This window comes from Columba livia, chromosome 1 (assembly GCF_036013475.1).
Source record: "Columba livia isolate bColLiv1 breed racing homer chromosome 1, bColLiv1.pat.W.v2, whole genome shotgun sequence".
Classification (NCBI taxonomy): domain Eukaryota; kingdom Metazoa; phylum Chordata; class Aves; order Columbiformes; family Columbidae; genus Columba; species Columba livia.
Window position 1 is genome coordinate 47,704,151 of NC_088602.1, and position 25,412 is coordinate 47,729,562.

A 25,412-nucleotide genomic window follows, 5' to 3' on the forward strand; every position below is an offset into this window, starting at 1 on the left:
GTACATATTTTTTTAAGAATGTGCTCTGAAAATAATTCCTAAAATGACTCACCCTTTCCAATCCATCTGCAAAAAACATCTTTAGCCAGCAGACTGCTTACAAGTGTTTGCGATTTTCATAGCCTTTCTAATTGTGTAAAAATTATTTGGTGGTATATAGCTATACCAGCACTATAGCACACTCTGCAAGCTCTTTCTGCTGATGTTTGCATATTGTTCATTTAGAATGAACATGCTTTTAGAATGTAAATATCCTCCAGCTCTTTGTGAGCCTTGAACTGGCACTGGCAAGGCATTCTAACTTCAAACCAATGTAAAGTTATTTCTTATTACTTTATTGATTTATTTCCCCCCCCTCCTTTTCTCTCTTAGTCCCTCTCCTTTCCCCTACCCCTTTAATTTCTTCATTCATTTTGGCTAAGTGTTTAAGTAAGTGGCAGAAATTTGTTAAACATCACATGATCTATTGTAAACAATATTCAGAGGACTTCTGAAATATTTACATGCTGTCTTTTAGATACTCTTTAACGCTTTGAAAATGCGTACTCATTTGGTTGTATACTGAAGAACATACACCAAGATCAAATATCTTCTTGTTTCAAATAAATTGTTTATGAAACTCTAACATTGCTAATGAAGAAACTAAGAAAAAGATTATTTTCTGTGGTGTTGTTCTGTTTTGTTTTTCCAACAAAGATTGTCCATAAGCCTATCTTTCTGCAGCATGCACATTGCTTCCCCACACCTTTGGCAAATATTTATATTCCACTGTAGCACATATTTGGCATTGTTCATGCTAACCTTTACTTTTTTTGTCATAAAATGTCAGCACAACGTGTCTTGATAATGGCTTCTGCAACCTTGCAAATGTTTTGAATTAAGAAACATAATTTGCTTTTATTCTGTTCTCTAAAGGAAATACCTTCAGAACTTTTGCTTTGTTTCTCCCTGCCTCGGTGGCTTAGGTGTAGAATAAAGATCAAGTTGTCTTTGCTTTCTTGCTTCTGCTTGTTCACATTTAAATTGCTGCGGTGTAGGGAGGGAGTTCATGCTGTTTCTCCTAATCACTTTGACAGTAGTCCTTATTTAGATTTTAACACTTGCGGAAGAGGTGATGTTTTCTTTTTCTAACTGTGGCATTTTACACCAATCTGATCTCGTTTCAAAACTTTAGGTTAAAAATTAAATACTAGTTAGTATAAACTCAATCCTCAGACTATGTGAAAATAATAAAAATTTATAAACAGTGCTATAGAATATGGCATAAAAATAGGATGAATTGCCAAGACTAATGATTACATATCAGATGAACTTTTTATGTAATAGATTAACAGGGACTGTAAATATAAAAGAAGAAGAGGGTGTTGTACATCTTGACTTGAATAAAATGAATGGCATCGTGTCATATGATGTTCTTGTAAGTAGGTTAGAGAAACATATTACTATAAGATGATACAAAACTGGCTGAAAGCCAAAGAAGTTATCAATTGCTCATTATTAAACTGCGGGATGTACAGATTTGAGTCTTTACAGTCCTCTTTTAGCTGTTTTTGAATGATAATGCAATAGTGGATACTTTTAAAAAAATCAGAAGCTGATCAAGGTTACAAGCACAATGGAGATTGTAATTAGCATTCCAAAAGGGAGTCAGAAGTTGAGAAAATGTTTTATTGAGGGATGTAGTTCATCAAAAAAAGAGGCAGTTTCTATATTTAGAAATGAACAGACACAAGACAAATGGCTTTGAAAAGATCTGTAGGATGGAACGGAACTCAATTTGAACATCAATGGAAAGTTGTTTAAAAGGGTCTTACAGAGGGGAAAGAATAATATGTTTAAATATCCATAGCAGGTAAGAAGAAAAAAAAAAATGTTTTAAATTACAGAAAAGAAGGTCTGGATTAGATAGAAGAAGTAAGAATTCAAACAGAAAGGGCCAAGGAAATACTGGAACACATTGCCTGCAGAGACTGCAAAATTTCCTCTACCTGGGTCTTAGATTAAGATAGCTGAAACCACTCCCTGGCAAGTGAGTTTGGTGATTCTGGAAAGTGTACTGTAAAAAGATGGCATGCATCTATGTTGTATCCAGATTACAAAATCAGAAATCTTTATTTTCCTTGTTGATACTTGGAAGAAAGAAACAAAAGCATATGTTCAATTTCTGACAGACTCAGTTTCTCAATTTTCATTACATAACTATTGCTTAGGCCCCACACTTCTCCGGCCAGTTTTGTGGAGGCCAATCTGACAGCTCATCAACAAGAATTAGGATTCATTTCTAAGCCCACGTTAACTTATTGCTTTGTCTGCTTTCTGAGACTGTAAACAAGGGTATCAATGGATACCAAATGTGACTGTGGTTTTGCTAAACTATTACAGGTGTTGATTGAGACCAGGGCTTCATTTAATGTAACCAGAACCATAACTAGGAATATTCCAAATCTTGTTACAAAACTTTTAATAGGCCTTGTTCCCTAATTTACTTTGTTTTGTTTTGTTTTGTTTTTGTTTGTTTTGTTTTGTTTTAGTTGGAGTCCATCAAACTATTGTTGTGTTATATTCTGTTTCATGACTGTCAAATTGTTGAAAAATAGAGGAATGCTATGTTAAATTAGAGGCTAGAGATTGCACACAGTTTGAAGGCTACCCTTACGTGGAGTTTTTAAAATTTACCAGAATATGGATATGTAGCATCTCCCTTGGATCAGCAACATTTTTTGTTGATGTTTTGTTTAGATATTTTTGGGGTAATTCTGGAGAAAAGCTTTAATATTATGTAAAGAAACTGCTAACAAAATCTGTGGCTGGAAGAATGTCAATTCCATGTTAGTGGTTATAATTTAAAAATATGTATCACAGAAAACAAGTATGTTGTTAATAGCTGCCAATATTTTTTCAGCCTACAACTTCAGTGACAACTCGGTACTTGAATGACACAAGAATCTGGTTACATCATGCTTTAATATATTTTACAGTAGGAAAACGACCTAATTTTTTATAATATTTCCTTTTCAGTTGACAGTATATATTGGCATGAAGAACCCAAGTGAAAGAAGGAATTCTAAGAAAAAAAAATAAAATTAATCTTTTGAGCTTGACCTGTGAGGGTTTACAAACAGTACCACTTGGCAAACATTCTCCTAAGGGCTTTATTTCTGTCACAATTTATCATCTGTAGAACATGGATTTTCATGCAGCAGCAGAGACTGTTTCCTATTCAGAAGTACATCAATCTACCTCTGGTAATGATGAAATCAGGTATTCTACCTCCCTCTTTTCCATGGCAAAAACCTGTTAAATTTCTCATACCTGATGATGTCAGAAGACACATACGATTATACACAGAATCACAGAATGTTAAGGACTAGAAGGGACCTCAAAAGATCATCTAGTCCAATCCCCCTGCCAGAGCAGGGACACTTAAATGAGGTTACACAGGAATGTGTCCAGGTGGGTTTTGAATGTCTCCAGACAAGGAAACTCCACAACCCCCCTGAGTAGCCTGTTCCAGTGTTCTGTCACCCTCACTGTGAAGAAGTTTCTTCTCATATTTAAGTAGAACCTCTTGTGTTATAGTTTGTACCTATTGCCTCTTGTCCTATCATTGGTTGTCACTGAGAAGAGCTTGGCTCCATCCTTGTGCCACTTACCCTTTACATAAACATTAATGAGGTCATCCCTCAGTCTCCTCCAAGCTAAAGAGACCCAGCTCCCTCAGCCTTTCCTCATGAGGGAGATGCTCCATGCCCTTCATCATCTTTGTTGCCCTGCGCTGGACTCTCTCCAGCAGTTCCCTGTCCTTCTGGAACTGAGGGGCCCAGAACTGGACACAATATTCCAGGTGTGGTCTCACCAGGGCAGAGTAGAGGGAAAGGAGAACCTCTCTCGACCTACTCACAACCCCCCTTCTAATACACCCCAGGATGCCATTGGCCCTCTTGGCCACAAGGGCACAGTGCTGGCTCATGGTCATTCTGCTGTCTACCAGAACCACCAGGTCCCTTTCCCCTACACTGCTCTCTAATAGGTCATTCCCCAAATTATACTGGAACCTGGGGTTGTTCCTGCCCTACACTTGTAAGACTCTACACTTGCGCAGAGTGTAAGAATCTACACTTGCACTTATTATATTTCATTAATATTTTCCCCTCCAAATCTCCAGGCTGTCCAGGTTTCATTGGATGGCAGCACAGACTTCTGGTGTGTCAGCTACTCCCAGTTTTGTGTCATCAGCAAACTTTATGACAGTTCCTTCTATTCTCTCATCCAAGTCATTGACGAATATATTAAATAATACTGGTCTCAGTACTGACCCTTGAGGGACTCCACTAGATACAGGCCTCCAACTAGACTATGCCCCATTGAACACAACTCTCTGGCTTCTTCCCTTCAGCCATTTCAGAGTCCACCTCACTACCTGATCATCCAGACCACACTTTCTCAGTTTAGCAGCAAGGACACTGTGCGAATATGTCAAATGCTTTACTGAAGTCAAGGTAGACCACGTCTACCACCCTGCCATCATCTATCTACCTTGTTATGTCTTCGTAAAAGGCTATGATGTTGGTCAAGCATCACTTCCCCTTGGTGAAGCCATGTTGACTGCCCCTAATGACCCTCTTATCCTTGATATGCCTTGAAATAGCACCAAGGATAAGTCGTTCCATCACTTTTCCTGGGATGGAGGTGAGGCTGACCGGTCTATAGTGACCCGAGTCCTCCTTCTTGTCCTTTTTGAAGACTGGAGTGACATTTGCTTTGCTCCAGTCCTCAGGCACCTCTCCCATTTCCCAAGACTTGGCAAAGATGATGGAGAGTGGTCTAGCAATGACTTCAGCCAGCTCCCTCAGCGATCACAGGTGCATCCCACCTGCACTCACAGATTTATAGATGTCCAGATTGCTTAATTGGTCCCTAACCCAGTCCTCATTAACCGAGGCAAACTCCTCCATTGTCCTGACTTCCTCTGGGGCCTCAGCAGGACGGGGATCCTCAGAACAGCCTCCAGCAGAGTAGACAGAAACAAAGAAGGCATTCAGTAACTCTGCCTTCTTTATATCTTCTGTCACCAGGTCACCCACCTCATTCATAAGTGAGCCTACGTTGTCTTTAGTGTTAGTTTTATCTGCCACGTATTTGAAAAAGCTCTTTCTGTTGTCCTTGACCCCTCTCGCAAGGTTTAACTCTGAGGAGGCCTTAGCTTTCCTAGTTGCCTCCCTACACCCTCTGACAACAGCGTTATATTCTTCCCAAGTGGCCAGTCCCTCCTTCCATGATCTGTAAACTCTCCTCTTCCACTTGAGCTTACCCAGCAGTTCCCTGTTTAACAACGCAGGTCTCCTGGCTCCCTTTCTTCTCTTCCTGCATGTCGGGATGCTGTGATCTTGAGCTTGGAGGAAGCAGTCCCTGAATGCTAACCAACTATCTTGGGCCCCTTTACCTTAAAGCAGCCTTGTCCATGGGATTTCCCCCAGCAATTGCTTGAAAAGGCCAAAGTTTGCCCTTCTGAAGTCCAGGTTTGCAATTCCGCTTGCCACTCTGTTCCTGCCACATGAGATCCCGAACTCCACTATTCCATGGTTGCTGCAACCAAGGCAGCCCTCAACCTTTACTGCTTCAACCAGACCCTCCTTGTTAGGGAGGATGAGATCCAGCAGTGCACCTCTCCTGGTCGGCTCCTCCACAATTTGCATCAGAAAGTTACCGTCAATGCACTGGAGGAACCTCCTGGACTGTGGCTGGCTGGCCAAGTACTCCTTCCAGCAAACATCAGGGAAGTTAAAATCCCCCACGAAAATCAGAGTTTTCTAGCATCTGAAAAAGGAACTGTTTCTTTCCTGTTAGCTGGAATGTCATAAGTTACTCAGTTTTGTTTGTATTTTTTTAAAATTAGTTAAAAATCATTAGCTGATGGAAAAAAAACCTTAACCATGCTGAACACATAAGGAAGTAAATTTCTAAAAGCATTATTCACACTTAAAGTTAATTGAAACATTACATAAATTACATATAGATACATACATAGACATAAATATAGTTAACAAACTGAACAGTTTATCTCTGGTAACCATCCTCCTCAAGGTTTAGAACTCTTTTTGGTTGATTTTTTTTAGGTACTGTAACAGAGAATGCAGATTTTCTTGCTTTTTGAAATCTTGGTTGGTTACTTAATTTAGAAGACTTAGAGATTGAATTAAGTAATAAAACCTGAATAAATGGTGATTTATTTGTTGATGTTTGCTTGAAATTTATTGATGTACTTTTTTTTTTTTTTGTTTTGAGTTATTTATGTCTTCAGATGCTGAGTCTGGGGTTTCACATTCCACACATTCTGGATGTTTTCTGTGGATGAAGGACCAGGTTTCTTATTCTTTCTCAGTGTATGAAATCCTACTCACTCCACTGAGCTACTGCTTTATCATAATATAGAAGGACAACTAGTCTTGTCATGCATTAATTTTTTGCTCTCTTTAAGAAAAATATATTCCAGTATTTGTCTGCTTTTGTGATGAACTTTCTTACTATCTGTAGATCACAGTATCACAGTATATTTGGGATTGGAAGGGACCTCAAAAGATCATCTAGTCCAATCCCCCTGCTGGAGCAGGAACGCCTAGGTGAGGTCGCTCAGGAACATGTCCAGGCAGGTTTTGAATGTCTCCAGAGAAGGAGACTCCACAACCTCCCCGGGCAGCCTGTTCCAGTGCTCTGTCACCCTCACTGAGAAGAAGTTTTTTCTCAAATTTAAGTGGAACCTCTTGTGTTCCAGCTTGATCCCATTACCCCTTGTCCTATCATTGTTTGCCACCGAGAAGAGCCTGGCTCCATCCTCGTGGCACTCACCCTTTATATATTTACAAACATTAATAAGGTCACCCCTCAGTCTCCTCCAAACTAAAGAGACCCAGCTCCCTCAGCCTATCTTCGTAAGGGAGGTGCTCCACTCCCTTAATCATGGGTACATGGGATGGCTCTGTAAAATGACAGCTTCCTTAACAGCAATATGGATCATATGTTGACATCTAATTGGATTTCTTTCAGCAGCATGCAAGGCAGACAAAGCTTTTAGGGGGTGGGTTAGGTCAGCAATGAGTACTTCATTTATCTAGTATATTTCCCATAAAAGATGATCTTTTACTGTCACAAATAAGTAAGCCACCAAATTAGAGTATGTTAGAAATCTTTCTTTCTCTGTAAAGTTCCTTTATTATTTCTGCCTAACTTTTATTCAAAAAAGCAGATGTTCTTTTGAATTTAAGACTCCTGATTAGATTACTCAGCAAGGTACTGGTAACACTGTATTTATTGAAGTCTTATAATTGGAAAATGGCCACAAATGGCCACCTAACTCCTAAACCTGAAAGTACAACATGCCGAAATATATACACATCTGACAGATATATCCTCCTAAAAAGCAACAGATATTTTATGATCTATATTCAAGATTTTTTTTTATAGATACATTTTTTTATTTGTCTGTATATTAGAAAAATTAAGCTTAAGTCATATTACTAATGTCTTTGCATATTAATACATTTTTGAAAGATTTAAAGTCATGTTACTGTGTACTCAATGCTTGTAAACCTTGTGCAGTAGAAAGTTATAGAATATAAAACAGCTTTTGTAGTTCATAGGAAACAGTCTGGAAGCTTTGTAAACACTGAAACCTAAGTTAAAACCAAAGTGATTCTGTTTAGTACTGTAGGGCACTTATCAATTACATATGCAAACAGAAAATGTTTCTTACAGAACTCACTTCTAAATGAACTTCTGTTTCTGGTCGAAAACTGAATCTTTGTAAGCTTCAGTATTGCAGAAATCAGAGAGAGTAAGCTGATATTTTCTTGCTTAAATCATTAGTGCTTTAAGCTTCTCTTACCTTTTGTCACCCCCACCAGTTTTCATTATCAACCAGCTCTTCATATAAGGGGTCAGTTTTTCAGAGTCTTTCTGTGGGGTTCTATTTCCTACCTCCCTCATTGTGTTTATAGTGAATGCACTGTTTGTATATAGAGAGAAGACATCAGAAACTCCACAACTTACTGGAGTTTAGTCTATGAAGAGCTGATTGTAAACAAAACTGAAAAAAGACCAATTTGCTTTGCACAGGAATGCTATATGTTGGGTTGATGTGTTGTTTTTGTGGCTTTAGATACTCTTCTTGCAGTTTATTGATGCATTCTGAACCATTCAAACAAACCATAAATACTATCTCTATGAGATATGATGGCTCATAAATAGTCATATACGTTTTTAGTTTCTGTCATAATTATTTTTAATGGAACTATGCCTTTTTGTAATTAGCACTTTTTCCAGTCATGCCTACTTGACTCAGCACAGAAGACCAAAAATACTGTAAATGTTCCATAATCTAATAACTATCTAATACAAAATCTTATGCAAAGTAATTTAAATGCTCCAAAAAGCTACTCTATGCCCTGACTGTTGCACAAACCTGCAACAGACAACACTGAAAAGAAGGTGGCACATTTGTAAGTGTCTTATTACATTTGTGGCACATCTGTAAGTGTCTTATTTCCAGACTGCTGCTGGCAGGATACTGCGCTGATGAAAAAAATTAACATAGTTTAGTAATATAAGTAGTAAATAAATCAGGGTATAAATTTATGATTCACTTGTCTTTTATTTAAATGTTAATGGCTTGAACACAAAATTATTTTATTTTTTATAATCATTACATAAATTTTGTATTAAAAATGAAGTAAGATAAAATAAGAAGTAAACAAAATAAGAACTTTTAAAAATACTCCAGTCTCAGGCTATTTTGTGGATTCAGCTTTGTTTCCATTTGTCTGTGGTGATCACTGCTGAAGTATTCAAATTTTCAAAATCCTTTCAGTGTGGTTTAACTTTCCTTTGCAGCAGTTCATTTTATAAAGTTTGAATCAAGAGGAGGATCAGAATTTTCCTGTTTTGGAGCCCTTTCTATTAATTTTGAAGTCTATATTGTAGTTAAGTCTTCAGCTACTGAGAAAGGAAGTTGAAGGAAGAATCCAGTCTTCATAGAATCTGAATCTCTCTGTAGACTTCCTCTCTCTTTTCATTGACTGTGAAAGGAGACTTGGATAACATCATTCTTAAAAGAGGCATATGAGGTTGAAAAAAACTATAATTAACACAAATTAAAATGTTGAAATTTGCTGGTTTTGCAGCTCACACTCATTTAAAAACCACATTTCCTCTCTGTAATCTAACTCTTTAAAATGTATGAGACAAAATATGAGACCTTTTTTTGTTTGTTTGTTTTGGGGTTTTGTTTGTTTGTTTGTTTTTAATTCTTATAATATTTATATAATATTTATCTGACATCACTAGAATGCAATATACTTGAGGACATGCAGACTCAACAGGTGACACTAACCAGGCATAGCTGGCCTATAAAAGAGGTTCATCTAGCTTCTGTCTTTCAAATGTTTCATGCACCGTACTGAGGAGATGTCAGGAAAACTCCAAGCCAGATAAAACAGTTCTGGCAGCCAGAACAGCCTTGTCTTCACCTCTGTCTTCTTCAGGCACTTTCCAAGTATGAGGCTACTTGCCACATGTGTGCTCCACATGCACAGCAGAACCGCTCCATGCATACTCAGAAAGCCAGAGACTCCTTGGCAAGCCATGATCTTCCTACTTGTTCTATCAGGGCATGCCTAGCAGCACATTCAACATGCCTGCGAAATTCAACATTTTCTCCTTAAGTACATGGAGCAATATTTCCACATTTTTTCTCTTCAACATTTTGTTTCTATAGATTAAATTTGTAGTAAACTTCCCTGTTTCTGCAGGGTGACTTTGGAAGAGGTGCATTTTGATGCATGGGTGTTGTAATAAAGAACACTGAAAAGAGGTGGGAGATTCCAGGAACTTTTGTTTGTACAGTCTCTGTTACAGGCAAAGATAAAGGGTGTTTCAAAAAGGTGGGCCCAGTTTCAAAGCAGTATATTTCATGATGTCAACATGTTAGAACTACACAAAATTTTACAAATGGTTTAATGAGTAAATGAGTTTTAGTAACTTTTTGAAACTCCATGCCCTGCCCTTTCAAGTGATAAGAGTTTCAGTCATGGGTGGATAGTGGTAGCAGAGATACAGTGATTTCAAATTGGGTCTATCTTTTTGAAACACCCTGTAGATTTATCTCAATCTGGTAAAGTCAGATACAGTTCATTAGAAATTACAGAATGAAAAAAAGTTGAAGATCTCTCAATACATTTTAAAATGTCATTTGAAGCTATAGTAGATCAGATCTAGGACTGGGATTTTAGGAAAATTCAAAATGTATATATTCCCCTGTCTCAGAGTTTATAACTTCTGGAGAGCAGTGCCTGGTCCTTTCTGACAAAAGTAATTACAGATAAGTGTAATAAAATAATTTTGCTTGGCTCAGATAGCTAGCTATGAAGGCAAGTTATGGCTTTCAATATTTCTAGTATACAGTTTTAACAGTGACTAGTTATATATTCCAAAGTATTAATTAACAGTAAATAGCCATTTGAGAAGCTTTTTTTTTCAATACATGGAGTGTCTGTTTAGAATTAAAAATATGCACATGAACACACAAAAGCACATGGACAGAGCAACAGCAAACACTTTTCTAACCTTAAAGGAAAAAAGTTCATTTTTAAGGCAATGAACTGGAGAAGTTTACATAAATTAGATCAAAGGTAGGTGCTTTGATTACCTGGAAATAGTGACATCTGAATTTCCCCAAAAGAAGTCTGAAATTGGAAAGATCTGTGCAGCTGGGCAGGATGTAAAATAAGTGATTGCAGTAGAGACAACAGTAATGAAATGAGAAAATTCTAATAGGCATGAAAATAGACATGCAAGAAATAGCTGGTTATTCCAGGCATCAGAGAGAAATGTAAAAACAAAAAAAAAAAGAAGCTAAGAAAATTTTCCTTTGCATGCTGTGTAATGGGGCCTTTGACATTCTTGCAAATGTATTTGTACACAGATATTAAACAACAGTCGAAATAAGTCTTTCATTTGTCTTTGAAGAGAAAATGTTAATGGCAATGACAACATGATTTGGTTTAGGTTTTTTTTTTTTTTTTTCAATTGTTCTTTTCAGTTTATGTCCTCACGGTTCGCGTAGCCTCTGCTTTCGTCCACAAAACTGGGACAAAAATTATTTGCATTACAGAGATTAAAGAAAGATTATTAATTTATCCCAGTGTCCACAAACAGATAAAGAGGAACATTCTAACTATTTCCTTTCCTTCCCGAATTAAAGAAGAAGTGTAAATGTGGCATATCTCCATCCAAAAAGTTAAAACAGATTCTGTCAGATGGGATCGGATGCTTCCTTTTAACCTTTGGCTGCTTAGCTATTTCTTTGAAGTCATTCCTGTTACAGGTAGTGAAAACTGAGTGCATGTTATTTTAGTTATTCTGCCTTCCCAAACAGGAAGCAGTTCTTTCATAACGTGCATTTTTTATCATCTGATTTATAGCCTTTGTTTGTTTTACCATTTTGTCCGTCTTTCTTTGCAGAAAAAAAAATCTCTCATGCATACCTTTGTCAAAGTTGTTTCCTATTCTTCACAAGATCTGCAAAGTTTGGAGTTTTTTTGGTGAAAAAGGTTCAGATATTGTTGAAATATACGCTAAATATTCAAATGATCATTTTCATATTTCATCTTTGAAACAGATAGCTTTATTTTAATTAGAGGAGTGTTTATTGTGTAGTGGCTGTTTTGTGGTTTTGTTTGCTTGTTTGTTTGTTTGTTTTCTTATTTCTTCACATGAAACTGACCTTCTCCCCACCCCCCCTACCTGGAATCCCCACCTCCCTGAGCCCCCTACCCCTATGCCCTTGGCAGGATTAGTTTAAATACTGTTTTTCAGGAAATTTGAAGGCAGCAGGAGGGAAGGTACCTTTAAAAATGATATTTGTTTACTCATTTCAGGGATTACTTTGTGTCACCAAAGAGAACACAGTCCATTCTTTTGTTCCAAAAACATCTGTAATTTTTTTTCCAGTTCAAACCAACACATCTCCTCAGCTACAACACATTTCACTAAAATCTTCAAGAAATCACATAAACAATATTATAAAACTGAAATAAAGAGAAAGAAAATGAAGTACAAAGGTGCAGATATTGAGAAGATTTTAGGATGAAATGGGCTGCGGTTTTGTGTGCATCCTGACTTCTTGTATATTTAAAAAGGTAATGTAAAAAACATTCCTTCCAACAGTAATCTCATAACTATGTACCTTCTGTTTAGTATCTCTATATTGTGTCATATCTGGATTTTATGCAATGACTGCAATACCTCTTTAATATTGTCTGAATTCTGTAGTGTGTTGGGCAAAATCTCAGAGCAGATACAGAAAATGTAGTTCTGTGACCTGGCACACATATAATTTTTTTACAAAAGCTGAAGTGTACTACAAATGAGAGAAATATATCTGTAATATAAAATGTATAGGTCAGGCAAATTATGTTTCTCATTGGAATCAGCCTTGCCTATTCTCAGAAGAAGAGTACATACATTACCTTATGGCTATGTATCTATAACCTTCACTTGATTGCTCCAAAGTTTTTTAAAAAATAATCTCAAAATAACATAATGTGCATTTTAAAACATCTGTTATTGACTATGTCTTTTGGGGGAACAACTATGCTAACTCAGCCTCTGGTCAATGAGAACTTAGTGTGCTAAACAACAATAAGACAGCAGATGTACAATAACGGCCGGAAGGCTGGAATATTTTGGCTACTGCCTCTTCCTTGGTAACAGGAAATGAACAGCTCATGGCATAATCTGTCTAAATATTTCTTTGTCATTCTTTGCCTGACTCCAGCATGAATTCAGTAAGACAGCACTTTGTTCTCTTAAAACATCCATATTCCATGGCCTAAGTTTCTATGCTTCCTTTGGACAAGCAATGCTTTTGTACTGATCTACTGAAGGCAAATATTTTCTTTTAGAATTGAATATTTTTTAATTGTTTTTGCTGTGTTTCTATACTTTTGAAGATTGCTTAAACTAGTTCTAAAGTCATGTTTTGCATTTAATGCTTATGAGCTGTATGAATGTAAGATTAAAAACAACAAAACAAACAAAAACCTAAAATAGTATGCTTCAGTCTAGCTCCAGATTATGCAGAAAAATCATAACAAATCCAGGGAAATATGCAGGGAAATTTGCAGATAAAAACCTCCTGAAAGGAATGCTATGAAAATGTTGTCAGATACTTTGAAAAAGACTTTTATCTTTCCAGGTACATACACAGCAATATGATCATAATACTTTTGGAAATCTCCATGAATTAAAAGGCAGAAACATTTTTTGTCCTGTTTGCTTATTTGGTCATTGTCGTGGTTTTTTTTGTTTGTGTGTTTTCCAATCATTGATAAGACATATTTGGTAAAGATGGCATTTATTTTAATATTGAACAATTACAATGGCATGTCCTGTTGATTGATCATACCAGATTCCATTTAATGTGGAGAAATTTTTCCAGACCCTGGAGTATAACCCCTTATAACACCATTCTTTTTCTCCAGTACCTTAAATGTGATGTGTTTGTTTCAGATGTGTTGGGGTTTCGATAGCACTAGTACCATTCTCTTTGCTATACCAAATCTTCAGCTGCAGTCTCCCCATTATGGAACAACAACCAAAGACTTGCCTCAGATGAGTCCTTTTGATATTTCAACTGCCCCACCTTCCACCTGTGTATTATTTTTTATCAGACTGTACAGAATAACTTTGGGTATCTGCCACATTACTTAGCATAAAGTGCTCACTACCACTGTAGTGGTATCTCTGGGAGTTTTGCTTTGACACTGAATACAGAAAGGAAAACTATGCACCATGATTGAGATGCAAACTGTTATAAGTTGCAAAACTTCTGTAGATAGATCCTTTTTAATACAATTAAATGTCTCTTCCTAGGAATGATGTTTTGATCTCTCAAAAGGTGACTGTGGTTTTGTATCTCTTATGTATGTATCATCAGTCTTGATAAACTGAAACATTGTGATGCAAAGTTTATTCATACATTTCAGGGCTACTTCGCCACTGTATACTATCGCCTCAATGTCCTTTTCAATGTAATAGGGGTAGAGCGGGAATTCTCCTTTCGTTTGTGTGATGTTAAATCTGAATTGCTTTGGTGCCACTATCAAAACAGTCAGTAGCCTTCTGGACGCTATATTGTGTGTGTTCAACCAAAGCAGAAATTTTGACAAAAAGTTATTAAAAGCTTCTGTCATTCCACTCATATTGAAGACCTTGTCATCCTGCCATGATGTAAAAAATACGAAGAATATTGACAAATTTGCCCAGACAGCAGACTTTTTGCAGGACCATCTAGAGACAACTGCAGTTACTTATGTTAGTTTGGCTAGAAGGGCAAACAGGTATAGAGCTACGTGTACTGTGTTTTAATTCAGCTGCAGAAATAACAGGCAGCTTTGTTTTTCCCAAAGGATTTTTATAGCAACCGAACCGCATTATCCGAACAGGGATTTATCCCACAGCTAAGACGAGTGGTATATCCTGGAGTTGAGCAGATTTTTCTTTGTAAAGGTTTATGATGCTCATGTAATGTTCTCCTTATCCCACTTGACGGAAAACATCTGCACTGATATTCTGATTAAGAGATGAGGTCTGTGCAATTATGTATTGCATATTTCTGAAGGAGAGACCTTAGTAGCTCCTGCCTTGCCTTGTAACAACTTTTAAGAGCCTTAAGAGTATATTGTACACATTTTTGCTAGATACCTTTAGATGGAGCAAAACTTCATTTCAGGTTGCTCAAAGAAGAATATTTTAACAAACAATCAAAAACCTCAGGGCTAATATTTCACATTTCCTTTTGATCAGCCAAAAGGACTTGACCATGTTTATTGGAGAGTGGCATAGAAATAAAGATTTTTGCTTAAACTTTATAGAACTTTCTGAAATCTTCCTAATCACTAAAAACTTTGCCCTTTTTCTTCTGATCACTTTTTATGACTTGAAACTAGAATTTCCTGTTTAGCAGTACGATTAGCTGATATTTTGTTGCCAGTTTTCTGTTTTTATTCAAGCTCCACTTGGAACAGACATGCAGTTTAATAATAGTCAGAAATGGAGCTATCATCATCCAGTCCTGACATTTTACAAAGCTGCTGTATTACTGTATTTGTTTCTTAGAATTTTCTACCTTGATTTGATGTTTTTGTACGGTTTTGGAATAGAGCTGCAGCAACAATATTCTTAGTTTACAATTGCTAGTATATGCCATTTTGAGTAATGCAAGTCAAAGCTTCTATTGAATTCAGAAATATTGGCTATTTTAGCAGGAAATAACATTCAGTATCTCATTATTTTTTTGACAAAAAATCACCAACAGATATAACTATGATAATTCTGACATTACATTACTGAGTTACAATAAAGTAACAGTTATAATGCCAGTGTCTGAATCTAGATAGTATCTCTGTTGTTCTGTTTTAGCATTCTGTATCAATTCTGATTGCTTTACAGGTAAAAATTGCTGAAGAACTTGAAACCTGTGGTACACACGAGTATTAGGAAGAGGCAGAGTATCATTACATCTCATGACAACAATGAAACTTTTCAGAAAATATTTATCTAATGTCTAGGCCAAACATTTAGGAAGTCTTTAAAGATGTTATGAGGATACTAAGTGTTTTAATTGAATGTTTTTTGTTGTTGTTACAATACCTCTATCAGTTTCTTCAACTGCGTCATTAGCTTGGTAATAATTTTAAGGTGGTAGAAAATTATAGTGATATACAGTTTGTTTTTTTTTTTTCACTTTACTACATATCTCTCAAGAGTTAAAAAACAGAATAGAATTAAAACAAAAACAACATGCATATTTAAAAATATTTTAAAGGAGTGATTTGGGGTCAACAAGAGTGTTTACAAACTTTTTACTCAAATTCAGCTATTTTTCATTTATCAAAATAATTGAAAAAGTGACAGCATACTTGCATTTGTATATACATGACAATGAAATTAAAATATGTGTTTAAGAATCAACCACTCACATGCAACTTTTTTCATCTGTCACACATAAGGAATGTATGTTCTCATGGTGACCACTTCTAAATTCTTGTGGAAATGAGGAGAATCAAGAAGGCATTCATTCAATTTAGTAAGGCCAAATACTATATCAGACTTCTTATATGCAAACTATTTCTGTATATATCTACCAATATTTACATCTGCACGACTGTTGTTTGTTTAAGCTATTCCTTATAGTAACATTAAATGAAAACAATAATCACTTAAAAAGCAGAAATACTTAAAATTTTGGATAAATGATCTTTTTAAAACCTAATTCACAGTTTCATGATAAACATGTAGTGTTGATGAAAATGTACTGAGTGTCACAGCAAAAAAATTGCCTGGAATAATAAAAGCTCCCAGACATATCCAAGTTTACTTGATGTATTTGCCACAATGCAATGTACCTGGAAGTCCTACTGGCACATATACAGTATAAAATAGTAAAATTTAGCCAAAAGCACTTCACCAAACAGTAGAAAAAAACCTAATCACTAAAATGAAACCACATGCCTCACCCTGCTGAAGGTGAGAAAGGAGTCTTCAGGTCCTTGTGTCTGTTTTTAGTTCCCTGATGGCTGTTCTGCATTCTCTTTTAGTCTGGCTGGTGGTTTATTTATTTTCACTGGTATGAGCTGTGATTTCTATTGGTAACAACTATATGCTCTAAGCAATTTGCCTCCCACAAGAGCTACAAAAGTAGTTAGACCTGGAAAGATTTACCAGTATAAAATCATTGCCAGAATGGGAAGCTTCTAAGAACTATAGGGAGCTGATTACCTGCTGAGTTTATGGGATCTTATCTATTCTATCTCTTCCTAAAGAGAAACAAACTGGAAACAAGATAAACTGAAAACAAATAAATTAAAACCAAAGAACCCACTTAATCTGTTCATTCCTCTTTTTTGAAAGCCAAGTGTCTATATGCCACAATTTTCATATGCTGATTTGCAAGTCATAGGGCAGATACTCTTCATAGTGAGCTTTAATACTACTATATCAAATAGCCATTATGTTGTAGAAAGATACAGTGATGTCCAGGAAATTCTGAACTACAATTGGTTTCTTCATTTATTCAAACAGCAGAAACAAGCTTAATATTATAAACATATGAGTTTCTGATACATTTAGAAAAGAGTTCAAAGAAAGTAAATATATCTGAAATTTTCACCTTAAACGCCTTACCAGTCTACATTGAAAAGTTTAAAAGTTCATTCAGAATTATTTCTGTCTAAGTAATTATTTCACTCAGAATGTCAGAATGGATGCACATCTCTGTCTGAGAGAGGAGATAAGGCATAGCAGACACACAGCATGCAAGACAATAGTAGAGGGAGAGAGAGAGGGATCACTTATGGAAGATGTTAGAAGAGTCTGTATAATTCAGTTGCAAATCTGATATTTCTTATAATTTTTACACAGTTCTAAATCAAACACTGGGCACCAACACACTTTCCAAAATCTTTGGGTTGAATGTGGAAGATTCAAAATCTAGCTCTAAATCAGGTTTCTCTGTCCCAGAGCCATCATTAATACTGAAGAATAACACAACTATGACAGTGTAAGAGATGTGTATTTATATGCACTGCTCATGACAATCCCAAACAACACTAATGGTGTTTTATTTGAGAGCCTTTGATGTTAATAAAATATAGGCTTTTGCCAAGTCTGGCACATCAGAGTTTGAATTGTATAAAGGCAGCAGCCACAGCAGCTTTGTTCTGCCTGAAGGCTTACATGTTGCGAGAGAGATTGTGCTTACAGTTGTGAACAGTGTAAAAACATTTTCAGAGGCCATAATGCTGTTTCACATCAATTATTTATTGAACTGAGCTGACTATCAACCAGCTGACAGTTTTCAGACTAGTGGGAAATGAAGAAACTCATTTCCTCCCTGCTTTTATACCAGAGACTTTAGATAGCTATGTCCCAACCCCAAGAGAGTGGTCTATTTTATGATCTAGTTAGAAATAAATATTCCTTGCCTCCATCTTATTTTGGTTTCACTTGGGAAAAAAAAAAAAAAAAACTTATATTCTAAATAGATATATTTAAGAATGACTTTTGTTTTAAAAAGGAGGAAGTTAGAAACCCTACGTATGTCTGTGAATACTTATAAATCTTATATATATGGCTTAAAATTGCAAGTAATAAAATTTTGAAGTAGTTATAATGGAATTATAGGAACTAAATGTATCAGTGTTTTTGGGTTTCTTCCAATCCAAATATTTTCATTTTTTTCATCAATTTAAGCTTCTGAAAACAATGCCATCATCACTATACTGTCAACTTAGTTTAGACATCTAAAATTAGTTGTCAACATTTAGTTAAAGCTCTGATCTGATGCTATTGTCTATGAAAATCCAGGGCTTGTTTCAGCTGTTGTGCACGGATAGATATCTGGTAGCATTGCAGATGCCTCTAGGTACAGAAGACAGCTGCATAAAACTGGCAGTTACAGCAGAAGACCCATGGGAGAGACGCACACTTCCAGATGGGCAGCTGAAAGCAAAGTAGGGAACCAGAGCACATCAACACTGTGCATTCAGGTGTTGAAAACTGAACCAAGCCTCATGGAGTTTAGAGAGGTATTCCTGTGAGCTATGCAGAACATGGATAGTTTAGAGCGAGCTCAGTAACTCTCTAAATCTATTGACCATGTTGCTGAGATCTCCACTGTGTGTTGGTGACTAGCTTGCATCTAAAAATCTGCCTTTTGGCTGTAGAGCTCAACCTACTATGTCTGACAAACGGCTGTATTCAGTTGTCTAAACAAATAAACTATCCCATTTGAGATTCACAAGAACATTCAAGGTATCTGCACAGGTCTGCTAGGGGTCAATCAAAAGACCCATATCTTTCCCACACACAACTGAAGATATGGCAGAATGTTGTAGGCCACCCAAAAAGGCACTATGTGCCTCTGTTTACATAAATTATCTAACATGTAAATGTCTGCAACTTTCCTGTATATTTTCTGGTTTACTAGTACTAGTACTAGGACAGTCTGAGTTCTGATATGCTCCTTTTTTATTATTTTTTTTTTAATTTTATTTTTTTTTTCTGTTTTGCAGAAAACTTATCTGTCGTGGTTGTAACGGACAAACAACATGGACCAAGTTCTTCCAGGATGAAAGTAGTAGATGCCATTTGTTGCTGCAAGTGCATTTTTATACAGTTTTACCAATTCATGTGTCTCTTCATTATTGGTTACAAGTTACAGCAGTAACATCTCATTGGCTACTTTTGCTATCATGGATGTTACTCTTTTACTCCCTTCTCTCTCACAGGTACATCCTTAACATCTCTGGATACTCCTTTACTCCCATCTTTCTCATGGGTAGGCCTTAATATCTTCAAGGCTAATTTCTGTTCACATGCCCTCTGTCAGGGAATCCACAGACCCACCGTAGTCCCACAATTATCTAAATATTTAAAAGTAATAAACATTTTTACTAGCTTTTTACAAGTTTGCCTAACTCAGATTGCCAATGAGGAAGCAGTAGATGACTAACATGTTATCAATAACATACTTTGAAGACAAAGCAGAAAATTAAATTTTCATATAACTATACTGATTCAGTTGAGGTCCACGGCTTTAGATGAAGTTCCTCAGAAGGAAATGATACAGCTTCATTATTGTGTCAAGTTTTCCAACATTAGCTCAGTTTATCTGTCCAGTCATTTTTACAAAAGAACAAAGTTTACTCATGGTATTGACCATAGTGGAAAAGTACAGGAACATATTTGTATAATTAGGTTTCTAAATAAAAAAAATCATTATTTTTCATATCAGGGATATTTGGAAGAGAACTCTAACAGATATGCACAAGACACAATTTTAAAACATTCTCCACCATTTTTATCTCCTCTCTGTCTAGACTGTGTGCCATTTAACTTAGATCTCTTTTTCTTCAGATATCACTGTAGGCATCATTATCACCCTCCCTACTTTCCCAGTTTCTACCTCTTTCTTTTCCACTTGTTTTCTTGGCCTCATGACTTCCAGCCTTAATCCATACACTCAGTGGTCTCCTCAAGTAATTCCAAACAAAGAATTAGCTCTCTTCTCCCCATCCTAGTAACCTTGCTTTAACTTTTCTCTCTCTTTTTCCTATGTTATTCTCATACTCCTTTTCAGGCCTTCTTCCTTCTCCATCTTCTGAGCTACCTTCCATGAGCCATCTTATTTCTGATTCTAATATCTATTTTTTCTAGGTTTTGGTTTGTTTGTTGGTTTGTTTGTTTTGTTTTGCTTGTTTGTGTTTTTTTATTTTATTTTTTTTAGAAACTCACTGTACTATTTAATTTAATGTTCTCAGAATTATTTTCTAACTAGTGTAGAACAGCTCATCTCCTCTTACTAAATTCTCTAAGGCTCCAAAACACAGGGCCTACATACAAACCATCTGTTGGAGTGGCCTCAGTTTCACACTTGACTGAACTGAAGTAATTAAAGTAGCCTTTCTAACAATTGATATTAATGGAGAGTGAAATGTTTAAAAGCTATTTAATTTACTAGTGTAGACATGGATTCTCTGTTCTGGCCTTCATTTTTTGTTTTGAGTTTTGTTTTGCTTTTTATCTCTTGAATGTCAGCAGAAAACTTTTCTTGTTAAGAGCATGTCCATTTCCAAGTCCATGTTGGAAGGTCACACCTTTCAGCAGTTGAGTACAAGATCTTTTTCTGCTCATGTAATGCCAATAGGTTGAGCGTACCACAGACTATGCCACACAAAAGGATACAGCAGATACAGCCTTTGGGAAATATCGAGGGAAGACTGTGACAATCCTTAGTGCATGCTCAAGCACACATGCACCTACACCTTAAGCAGGACAAACAAGTCATGCGTGGATGAGTGTCTGCCTCATAACTTGTCTGTCCTAAGTCATTCAAGGTCCTTGCAAGTGACTAACTGGAGAAGAGGCAGGACTAAGCTCTTCCTTAACAGAAGTCCTACTGTGGATATTCAAACAGTCACAAACAGATGGTTTAACTGAACAGGCTGTTTCACTGTATTATCTGGAGACCAGAATTTTCAGTTCTTAGACATAAAAATATTCTGAAATCACTTATGCTTTGATTTTTTAAAAAGCTCAAAATATCCAGCTTTAAAATTTCACATATAATCAGATTTTATGTATAATCACTTCTTGGACCAGCTGAACTTCAGTACTTCAGAATACATCACCTCAAATAAATAAATATTTTGATAACATTGAAAAGTTTTAAATAAAATATACAACACAACAGAATTTAAAATGAATATATTATTACATAAAAGTTAAAATTAGATGTAATTATAATATTGAATGTAAATATGGTAACTATCCCAAATGAAATTATTTTTGATACTAGCAAGATAATATTAGAAAGTCTAAATGCTCTGTGTTTCTGTTCACTTTTTTCCACCAAAGTTTACATATTGTCAACCCCAAAATTCCAATAGAACTAGCTTTGCCAATGAGCACTATTTGATCCAGTCGTCACATTTAAATCTCTACCGAGAGACATCTTTCAACTTTCCTAATTAAATTAGTTTGAACTGGTGACTTCGTATTAATCAAAGTAGAGAGACTCAGTGTATTCGTGTCCTAGACAGAACTTTTTTCAGTGTTTACATCATTGTAACATACATATTCTTCTGGGAAGAATTAATAGAAGCAGGAAATCTGTTAACATTTAGAATGGATAAATGAGTTTATTGATTAAATTCCTTTCTTACAATTGAAGCTTTAAAGAAAAAAAATATATTTACAGTATCTAGAAGCATGGCAGAGAAACACAAACCACATTTTATAATGATGAGCACTATATAAAGATTAGGTTAATCCTCAGTTTTATCCCTATTTGATTGTTTATATGAACTCATTGTTTCATGAATTGACAGTTATAATGTGATTTTTTCTTCCATCTGAAGTGATTCAAAAGGCTAGCTCATAGTGCTAGTGACTGAGAATCATTAAGATGGTAGTTTAATAGCATTCTGTGCAAAAATACATTTAAAAAGATATTGAAGTCATAAAGTCAAGTGTTAAAAAAAGGAAAAGAACCATTATTGTTGAAATATCCTTAGCATAATCAGCCCCAGGGAAAATCCATCTTAGAAAATTTTAGCTTAAATGGTAAAAATCTTGTAATGAATGAAATAACTGAGACAGGAGGCTTATAACAGTTAGTGCAGGCCAAAATTAACTGTAAATTGAATTAATTGTTTCACCTATGACATAGGCCTGATTCTTTTTAGGGTTCCCTGAGGCTGATTCTAATGAAATTTTAGCAGTAATGTTGATGTACTGCTTTATCACCATGGACCGTAGCTATTTGATATAACACAGTGGCCCACTGTGGTAGTTTTGTTGTCTGGGAGAGGCGTGGTCTGTAGGCAAAATATAGTGTTGAGTCACGTTTAAGGTTTGTTTTCAGTCAATCTTGCTGAAACTTGGTAAGCTATCCTCTTGAGTTCTGGGTATCTTTCAAGAGAAATTCACTCTTCAAAAGGTAGGCAAGACCTGGAATCAAAATGATAAGTGTAGGAAGCCAGAAATGTAAACTTGAGTTCCATTATGATATCAAAGACCCTACCTTTAAACCATGTTCGTTCGTTCGTTCGTTCGTTCGTTCGTTCGTTCGTTCGTTCCTTCCTTCCTTCCTTCCTTCCTTCCTTCCATCCTTCCTTCCTTCCTTCCTTCCTTCCCTCCCTCCCTCCTTCCTTCCTTCCATCCCTCCTTCCCTCCCTCCTTCCCTCCTTCCTGTTTTCTCTTTCTTATCTTTCTTTCTGTCTGTCTTTCTGTCTTTTCCTCCTTCTTATTCTAATTTTGGGCCAGTCTGTTGACTGATAGTTTGAGTCTACGATAGTGACATACGTATTGCATAAAGAATATATTAATAATATTAGATCAAATTACTGTAGACTAGTTCATTAAAAGTTATAATTTCTAGCAACAACCACCTTTTTTTTTTTTCTATGTGGTCTACAGCTTAACATTTTAGAGAGAATATTCGGAAGGAAGTCTAAAGAATACTTACAGTTTAAATAGGATTATGTAAACCAAAGAACACTGGCCTGTTATATTTATGGAAATTAAAGTCAGGTAACATTTAATTTGCAATTTAAATGAAAAGGAATATAATTCTATTTTAGGAATTCAACAATAACATCAATATCGATGGCTATCCATCCTCCACATGATATATTCAAATGCTTATGCATCTCTTCCCTTCTTTCATGTATACAGACATGTACACAGAGATAAATCAGTGTTCTTCCTCCTATCGGCCTTCTCCTTGGTGTTCCATGATTCATATTAATACTGGTTGGTACTTTTGTGGCATTTCCTTGAGGACTTCTTGTTTTTTACTTCAGTTTAAAAAGAAATCTTAAAGGTGGAAACATTCATGATTTTGAACATATTAATCAGTTTGTGGGGAAAGCAGTCTGTTTTGTGAATATAAGAATACAAAAACATAATACCTGCATGTGCTGAAATTCGCAACAATAGTGTAAATCACTATTACTTAATATTTTTTTTCTGAGTTAGATAGTATATGTGTCTTCCCTGGAACTTATTTAGAATTTAAAAAACCCTCTTGCAATTTCCACTTCTGTGTTAGATGCAGTAGGGTTGTATAAGCTGACCAGTGGAAAAATCAACCTTGGAGCAATCAGAAGCATATATAAAATTTCCTCTGTACCTGCCACATGAGTGGTCAGCCTGCACTGTCTCTTGACAAGGAGAGGGATTCTTGAAATAATTGCCTGATTTGGACTGACATAGCAGAAACCTGTTCTTTTTACAACCTTATTCTCCTGCCTGGGGAACTGTTGCTCTGAACAACTGAATGAAAAATCAGAAACGGTGCTTCACCAACCTAAGCTCGGACGTGGGCACATGCCTTTCAGGAGTGATAAGGAGTAACTAGTATTTCTCCCTGTCCCTAACGAGTCAGCTTCATGATGATATTTTTCTTTGCTTTCCACACTGAGGCATGTAAACAGGATGGGTGTAGTAAGTTATAAAGTTTGTGTAATTTAGCACTGCTCATGTAATGGAGTGTCTTGGTCACTACTGTTCTAAATTTGTAGTGAAGGTCATGGAATAACTTTCTGGAAGAGTGACAGGGGAAATGGTGGGTGGCGTTCAGTGAATGACTTAATTCACTTAACTTTAGACATCTATAATGTAAATGTCTACACCTGTACGAGGATCCAATTGAGACAAATACGCTGAATGGGTAGTAATCACAAATAATATTTTTGGTTTAGGATGAGATAAATCAGTCCATAGAAGCCTCCACTGATAATAACATGACTAACTTACATATAATCATCCTGCTTCAGATACCTAAAGTTACATTAAATGAATTGTGTGTCTGATTTCTGGTTTAGAAAACACTCGAACTCTTCTGCATTTCCTTCTTTTATTTTCAGAAAAGGACACAAGAACACTGCAACACTTCTGGGATGAACATGGAGGCTGTTGTGAAAAACTGAATACTCTCAGCATTGGCGTGGTCTTTACTGCTAGATTCTTTCACAAATAGGTTAGTAAAACTTTGGACAAGTTAAACCATGGACATTGTGTCTTGTACCTCTCCTGTACTGAAGCAATAAAGAGAAGAAAATAAGATTGTTCTTCTTGTCAGGTTTTTTTTTTCCCCGTTTATTTTTATAACTGTGAATCTCTGCATTTTTAGGCTGACTAAGTCATAATATGAAGCCACATCAGCTTTTGATACTGAGATATATCTGAGATGATAAAACTCTTTGGGGCTGTGTCTTTGCTGTAAATGAAGTTTGGAATACTGATAATGTTCAGTATTTAATAAAAATGAGCAAGTGAATAATAGTAACTAGCAAAATACATCATGCTTTGCTTTTGCCCCCCTTTTTTTTTTTCCTTAGACTGTGTTCTTTATCTGATGGAAGAAGTAATCTCAGCCATAACAACTAATGTTAGAGAGACTTGACACTGACTAAATTCTTCATTTATTTAGTAGTCCTGTGTTTAACTGTTTAACTTGTTGTTTCTCAGCTGGTTTTATTTTATTCTCTAAAGAAGATCCTTCAGCAGCAAATGTCACTACAAACTGAAATTACAGTAAGCTAAAACAAAAGAGGAGAAGGCTCATCCATGGTCTCTGTTTGTTTCTAGATCTGCTAATCATCTTTGTGCTTCTTCTCTGAAAGCCCAAAGCCCAAGCAACATGAACCACAGGTAGCAATTCTCAAGTCCAAATAGAGGTAGAACACTGACACTGAGAGCTGAATATGCCAAATATTTTAGTATTGTGAAAGTGCATTAAAATCCTTGAATTTTTAATAAGAACTGTAGCAATGGACTTGTAGTTATGATAA

At 36.0% G+C, this 25,412-nt stretch overlaps 1 long non-coding RNA gene across 1 annotated transcript; it reads left to right on the forward strand.

Annotated features, from left to right (window-relative positions):
- The first annotated feature begins 12,017 nt into the window (after positions 1–12,017).
- Positions 12,018–24,630, forward strand: LOC135578338 (uncharacterized). Its single transcript, XR_010469849.1, has 3 exons — positions 12,018–12,191; positions 19,128–19,343; positions 24,486–24,630. It is a non-coding gene; the product is annotated as an uncharacterized LOC135578338 (long non-coding RNA).
- The last annotated feature ends 782 nt before the right edge of the window (positions 24,631–25,412 follow it).